General features: G+C 29.2%; 1 long non-coding RNA gene across 1 annotated transcript; it reads left to right on the forward strand.

The window, feature by feature from the left end:
• Nucleotides 1-915: 915 nt before the first annotated feature.
• LOC112704125 (uncharacterized) lies at nt 916-1,503 on the forward strand. Its single transcript, XR_003154788.3, has 3 exons — nt 916-974; nt 1,111-1,164; nt 1,273-1,503. It is a non-coding gene; the product is annotated as an uncharacterized lncRNA (long non-coding RNA).
• Nucleotides 1,504-8,032: the final 6,529 nt, after the last annotated feature.

An 8,032-nucleotide genomic window follows, 5' to 3' on the forward strand; every position in this document is an offset into this window, starting at 1 on the left:
ATCAATGACAAGGCTTCATTTATAACTATTGACTTGATCAGTGAATTTTCCAGAATGAACTTGAGGCTGCTAAATCTGAGATTCAAAGTTGGCATTCTTCAATTCAAAATGAGCCTTGTGTACCTGCTGGTGCCACTCCTGGTTAGTTTGTTCCTTGTCTTTGGCATGTTAATTGTGATATACATCTGCATTTTAATTGTTCAAGTTTTAGTTCTTTGTACACAATTGCTTTATTTTTTTGTTATAAATTTATCCGTGAACTATTAGTTAACCTTTGTTCTTTCCAGAGCCCAAAATGTTGCTTGATTTTCTTCAGACCCTGAAATCCTCAGAGGAGTATTTAAGAGAGCAGGTTTAGAATATAATCTGCCCTTTTTTTCTGTTGATGTAGTTCACTATCCATTGATTAATTATCAATTATCATTGACCATTGACATATATCTATTGTTATTAGCTTGAAAAGGCAAAGAAAAAGGAAGCTGCGTTCATTGTAACATTTGCAAAATGAGAACAAGAGATAGCAGAGTTGAAGGTATCATGTTCAACTCTCTTTCTTTCTCCGCTTCCTTTTGTAGCTATAAGTGATTATAAGCAGTCTCTTCAGTTTCGGGACCTAAATGAGAAGAGAAACATTCGTTTGGAGGTTTGATTTTTGCTTCTCTGTACTTCTTTATTATTACTATTATTATTATAGCATCCTCCTTATCATATTTATATATTTTTTTTCAATCTTTAAATTTTCTCTCTACATGAGAAGGTAATTAGACGAGGTAGAAGAATTGAGATCTCAATCTAGTATGACTGGGGAGAGCAATATTGTAAGTGTTTTTTTCCATTATGTGCTGAATAAGAAAATTACTTGTCTCATTTCTTAAGTTTGATAATCATTTTCCTTTTTGCAGGTTGAAAATAATTCTAAGAACCCTGTTCTGATATCTGGTTGTAAAGTTGCAGATGGCAGTGGTGTTATGCTCGTAATGTTTTACTTTCTTTTGCCATGTGTGTGTGTGTGTGTGTCTATATATTGATTGCCATGTGTGTGTTTTACTTTTTTTGAAATTCCTCTCATCATTTATGAACTGAGTAACTCAAATCTTGTCTTTTTCCCAGTAATGGCTTCGGGATCCGATGATGCTCTTAAGAGTGTTGGTTTAGTCTTAGCAGGTAATAACTAATAAGTGTTTATCATAAAATGCAAAATTTTAATTTTGATTCTGGGGTTGCAGTAAATTCAATAATCACTTTTATTTCTAATGATATAAATGTTTTCAGGACTTACCAACTGAATCTGGAACTGTGATCCCCTATGTTCACTTGATGAAACAAGCTCACAAGATTTTGAGGACAGTTATATAGTCTTGTTATTTTCATAACTTAATATAGTTGAACAATACATTGAGTTTATGTTTTGAATTATAGTTGATGTATCAACACACTTTGATGTATGGTTGTTACTTATTATTATAGTTGATGATCAATACATTTTGTTTATGTTTTGAATTATATTGACTTGCTTGTTTATAGTATTTTTCTTTTAGTTTGATAATACGATGAGTTTGTTTATTTTTTGAAATATTATAAATATTCGAATACAAATTAGATAAAAATTTGTATTAAATTTATATTTATTTTGTATGAAAATAAGCTTATTTTGTAATTAGAAAAATAAAAAAATTTATTTTACCTTACTGACGGATTTACAGACAGATTTTCTGTCTGTAATCAGAGTATGAGATGATTTTCCAAAGTTCAAATTACAGACAAAAAATCTATCGAAAAATCCGTCTGTAATTATAGACAGAAAATCTGTCAAAAAATCTGTCTGTAAGTCTATAATTACAGACAGAAAATCTGTCTGAAAATTCGTCTGTAATTACAGACGGAAAATCTGTCTGAAAATCTGTCTGTAATTACAGACAAAAATCCGTCTGTAATTACAGACAGAAAATCCGTCTGAAATTCCGTCTGTAATTACAGACGGAAAATCCGTCGGAAAGTTCGCCGCCTTCGGAAAATGGAGAGAGAATTTACAGAGGGAAAATCCGTCGGTAACTGGTAAAAATCCGTCTGTAATTTTCCGATGGAAAAAAAATCCATCGGTAAATAATTTCCGACGGGACTTTTACAGAGGGACAAAATTCGTCAGTAATTTTGTCGGTAACCAAAAATCCGTCTGTAATAAAGACTAAATCCGTCTGTAAATCTGTCTGTATTAATTTATTTTCTAGTTGTGAGTAAGATTATATGGTCTAATTTATGGAAAGCCCACGTAACAAAAATTTCTTATCATAGTATAGGAAAATTATCACGTATTCCACTGCAAAAATTGGAATATGATATTTCACGTACGAAAAATTTGCCAAGTAATTATTTGTCTTATAGCGAAGGTGGAAATGACAAAAATAACTCCAGTAATAGGGTTGATATGTCACAAAAGACCAACTCAAAAAAAAAACTGACTAGTGGCTAACAAGTAACAAATAACAACGTATAATAGAAAAGTTACTTTATTGCATATATTGGCCCACAATTATTGTATTAAAATCTAATTAAATGAAAATTAATTTTCGATAGATCTATATATAGACAATATCATAAATAAATTATATAAGTTAATATAATAAATAAATAGTTATAATTTCATATTTTGAAAAGTTTAATAAAATTATGTAAGCCATTAACTATATTATGTGTATATATTAAAAATTAATTATTCATATAAAATATATATTAAAATATAAAAAATATATTAAAAAATTAAATATTACATATATTATATATAAATATATAATAGTTAATTTAGTGAATAATTTTAATGTATATATAATATTTTTGTTTAAGTCATAACATTGATATGCATAAAATAACAACAAATATATTAAATATAATGTGACAACTTATTTACTACTTGTTTAATATTAAACATATAAGTTTATGTATTAACAAGTATTCTAATATTTATTAAATTATTATTTAATTTGATAATTAAATTATAGAGTTTAATTTGAGCTTATTTTTAAGATTACTTGGAACATACGATTCTTTTACTTATATATATTAATATTTTGTTATAAAACGATTTTAAGTTTTTTCTAATTTATTTTCTCACATCAATTAAGCAATAAAACATATTATAGTAAAATTTTACCTTATTTTATTAAATATTTTTTTCTATCTTGATCACCTATATCTTTAATTACAAATATGTGATATGAAAAACTAAAATTTATTAGATATAGATGTCAAATCTTTAATTTTAAAATTTTAATTTGAAATTACATGTTTTAATACTTAAAATGTCAAAATAAATTTAAAATAGTATATTTGAGAATTACCAAATTTATACAAATTTATGAAATTTACTCAATTCAAATTTAAATTATTAGTTATTAAATTTATTTATTTTATTAATATAAATTTATAAACTTATAAAAATTTAAGAATTAACTCGAGAGTTTAACAACTTTACTTTTTATAAAATAAATTTTTTTAATATATATCAAATACGTAAAAATAAATTATGAATATATTAAATCAAAATTTATAAGAATTACTAATTTGATCTCAAAAGATAAAAAAAATTAACAAAATTATATTTGAAAAGAATCTTTAATTGTTAATCTTAAATACACATTTTAATTAAGATGGAGCCTTTATTCGTAATGAATAAAATTATATGCTAAAAAAAATATGTATTAAATACATGATATATATAGAAAATAGTTTTAAATTTATAAAAAAATAATAAAAAAAATAAATAAGTCCCTAACTTTTTAATTTGAAGATATGTAAGTCTCTGATTAAATATGTGAAAGACGCAGTACTTTTACAGAATATCTTTATAAATTTTTTTTAACAACATAAATTTCACTACTAGAAAACTAGTTATTACAGACGGATATTTCCGACGGATTTTATCCCACGGAAATACATACGAAATTTCAAAGGGATTTTTTTGTCGAAAAACAAAAAAAATGAATTAGAATAGATTACAGATGGAAAACAAAATCCGTCGATAATTCTGTCAGTAAAATTAATTTTTTTCCGTGGGAAATAATTACAGACGAAAAATTCGTCTGTAATTATTTGTCTATTTAATTACAGACAAAAACTCCATCTGTAATTTAAACTTTTCCGTCAGAAATATTAAAATAAGGAGTTAGGTTTTGAAACTCCCAATGGTTCATTTCACTTTTTCACGTTTTCAATTACTCCCTGCCTTCTCTCTTCGTTGACGATATGACGTTTTCCGCTGTGGCCGCCGCCGCGGCTCACGTTGCACGAGCTCCCTTCGTCGCCCTCATCGCGTTTTCTCCCTTCGTTGCCATCGTTGTACGAGCTCTCTCTATCGTGCTCTTGTCTTACGAGCTCCTTCCACGCCGCTCTCGTCCCTGCTTCTTCTCTCCTCACCGGAGGTTTGTCATCATCTCTTCTTATCGCCGTTAGTTTTGGTAGGCCTCCGCCTCCTTCTCGTCCATAATCCTAACCCCTTCCATTGTGATTCTATTCTGATTTCATTATCCCTAGCCCTAGCCCTGTCCCTTCCCTGTTGCTGCTGCTAATTTCACAAAAAAATAAAAATAATTTCATAGAAAGTTCGTTAATCTCACTTTCTTTGTCTCACTCACACTTTCCTTCACATTCTTAGTCACTTCTTTTCCCTAACGAATTACTGACCTTTCACTTACTCATAAGCAATATTGTGCCGTATCATAGCTAACAGCGAAATTCAGTTAACAAAATCCTAATTGGTTGTTTCTTCTATTTTGTTTGAGGTTCTAGCGAAGAAGAAAGAGCAGTTTAATTGGAAGGGTCTGTTTTGTTCGATCTTAATGAATCTGAGATATTTACAGTTTGAGGCTACTGCTTCATCACCAGTTTGCAATTGATGCTGATCAATTGGCAGGGTCTGTGACATCTCTATCAAATTTGGATGATTCTGATTCTTCTAAATATCTAGTTCGGAAGAAGGTTCAAGAATCCTTAGAAAACTTATGGCTTGTTGAAATAAATGTGATAGAAATTATGATCTTACATATTGAAGAGTTTAATTTTACAGGTATTATCAACAAAGCAAAAAATTAGGAATTAGATAAAGGTATTAGCAAAAAAGATCAATTTGAAGGTACTATTTGCACCAGCAACAATTGGAACGGTATGTCACTGGTATCTATTTGTTCTTTCATTGTCTCAACTATGCCCAAATAAAGCATATAATATATATAATTAGCATATTTTTAGTTCTACTACCTAAACAAAGACATATACAATTTCTCATTATGCAGATAATTGGTTTAATAATTGGAATTGTTCCTCAATTTTGAAAAGTATTAGTTGATGAAAATGCACCTCTTTTGTGATTCAAGACTCTTTAGTCATGTTGAACTAATGATTTGGTTGTAATCTCTTGTTGGTTTGCAGGGATGCAACAATTCCAGCAATGACCTTGTTGGTTGGTGCAAATCTTGTTAAGGGTAAGCAACAATAACGTCATTTCATCTCTATTGCAAATAAATGTTATGATATGTATAAATTAAAATAATTCGATGTTTTAATTTTCAAGAGAACATTCAATGAACAAATCCTTCACATTATAAAGGAAGAAGGTCCTTTAAGCACAATGCACACTGTTTGAATCAATAGACACAATAATGATGAATGGTTTTTGTACAGATGAAGTTTCAATTTTAGAACCTAATTAAGCAATCTTATTGTATATTTTGACTTAATTAGAGGATAATAGTTGATGTATCAATACACTTTGTTGATGTATAGTTATTACTTGTTATTATAATTGATGTATCAACACTTTGTTTATATTTTGAATTATATTAACTTGTTTTTTTATAGTACTATTCTTTTAGTTTGATAATAGGATGAATTTATTTATTTTTTAAAATATTATAAATATTCGAATATAAATTAGATAAAATTTTTTATTAAATTTATATTTATTTTGTATGAAAACAAGTTTATTTTGTAATTAGAAAAATAAAAAAATTCTATTTTACCTTACTGACGGATTTACAGACGGATTTTCTATCTATAATCAGAGTGTGAGATGATTTTCTAAAGTTCAAATTACAGACAGAAAATCTGTCGAAAAATCCGTCTGTAATTACAAACGAAAAATCCGTCTGTAATTACAAACGAAAAATCCGTCTAAAATTCGTCTGTAATTACAGATAGAAAATCCGTCTGAAAATCTGTCTGTAATTATAGACGGAAAATTTGTCTGAAAATCTGTCTGTAATTATAGACGGAAAATCCGTCTGAAAATCCGTCTATAATTACAGACGGAAAATCCGTCTGAAATTCTGTCTGTAATTACAGACTAAAAATCCGTCGGTAACTAGTAAAAATTTGTCGGTAATTTTTCGACGGAAAAAATATCCGTCGGTAAATAATTTCCAACGGGGCTTTTACAGAGGGACAAAATCCGTCGGTAATTTCGTCGGTAACCAAAAATCCGTCTGTAATAAAGACTAAATCTGTCTGTAAATCTGTCTGTATTAATCCATTTTCTAGTTGTGTTTTAAAAAATTGAATATTTTTTTATAAAAAAAGAACATTTAAAGTACACAATGTGATTACTAAAATATAACTACGTAAGTTTAGGGGTGTTCGCGGTGCGGTTTGGATCAGTTTTGAGTCAAAAACTCATCCGATCCGAACACTAATTTTACTTGCGGTGCGGTTTAGATTGGATTGGATGCTTTTAAAAAAATTCGATCCGATTCAATCCAATTTCAAATTTCAAGCAGTTTGGATTGGATTGGATTTGCGATTTATAAATTAAAAAAATTAAATACATATAACAAGTCTCAACATCAAATTTTAAATAATCAACAATGACATAACAAGTCTCAATAATCACTACAAGACTTTTGTTTATTTGTGGCAGTTTTTTTTCTTATTTGTGGAGGTTTATAACCTCCACCAATTGGTTTGTGGGGGTTTCTAAAACCCCCAAAATTTGAGGTGCCACGAGGACTTTTGTGGGGGTTTTTAAAAACCTCAACAATCTATTCATTGGGGATTTTGTATGTGTTTAGTGGGGGTTTTATATTAAACTTTTGTGGCAATTTTAAATCATTTTTGTGGCAATTTAAAACCCCCACAAATTAATTTTCAATTTAACAAAAATTAACTATTTTGTGAGATTTTCAAACCCCCACAAATCCTGTAATTAATTATTTATTTTTAATTTCAAATCATTCATTAATCTCATCTTATTTATATACTCTCAAATTAAAAATTTATTTTTGAATATCAAAATTTAAAAACTAAATCTTTTATAACACAATTCTTCAATATAAGACATAATTGCATATGGTATTGTTTTACACAACTATTACTGTTTTTCTTAAAAAAGTAAAAATATTCAATATTTTAATATCATCTAATTACAAAAAAATCTCAAGTATTTGTCCTCGGATGTCCGTTGCTATCACCAAATCTTCTAGCATCAAAGGGAGTAGTAGGCTCACTTTCAGCATCATTAGCCTATATGTAAACATAAGATGTTATTAGTAATTTTAGTAAAGTTAAGCATCAAAATAATTCGATATAAAATCCTTACAACTCAATTTTAAAGAGCATCTAAACCTAGTGTAAGAAAACAGAAAACTGCAGCTGTACAATTGAAGAGGCAGAAACAGAAAACAGAGGAGGTGACTCGATTCAGAAACGTTCTACCACGGCAATGGCGGCAGCAACAACAATGGCAGTGGTGACAGAAACGGCGGCAACAACAACGGCGGTGGAAACTCCACTATGGCAGCAATAACCGTATAGAAGAACAGATCTGAAAACACGTTGATAGAAGAGGTGGCTCGAGAAGCTCTCTACCGCAATGGACACGGCATGGTGACGGTGACAGTGCCGGCGGCGGAAAGGCAGCAGAAATGACGGCGAAAATGGCGGTGGAAGGGTTCTCTCCCACCTAACTCACTCTCACGTAGTAGCTAACTCGGTCTCATTTTGAAAAATTGGGAAATTAGGTTTTGTTTCAAAACTTAATTTTAATTAA

This window comes from Arachis hypogaea, chromosome 7 (assembly GCF_003086295.3).
Source record: "Arachis hypogaea cultivar Tifrunner chromosome 7, arahy.Tifrunner.gnm2.J5K5, whole genome shotgun sequence".
Lineage (NCBI taxonomy): Eukaryota > Viridiplantae > Streptophyta > Magnoliopsida > Fabales > Fabaceae > Arachis > Arachis hypogaea.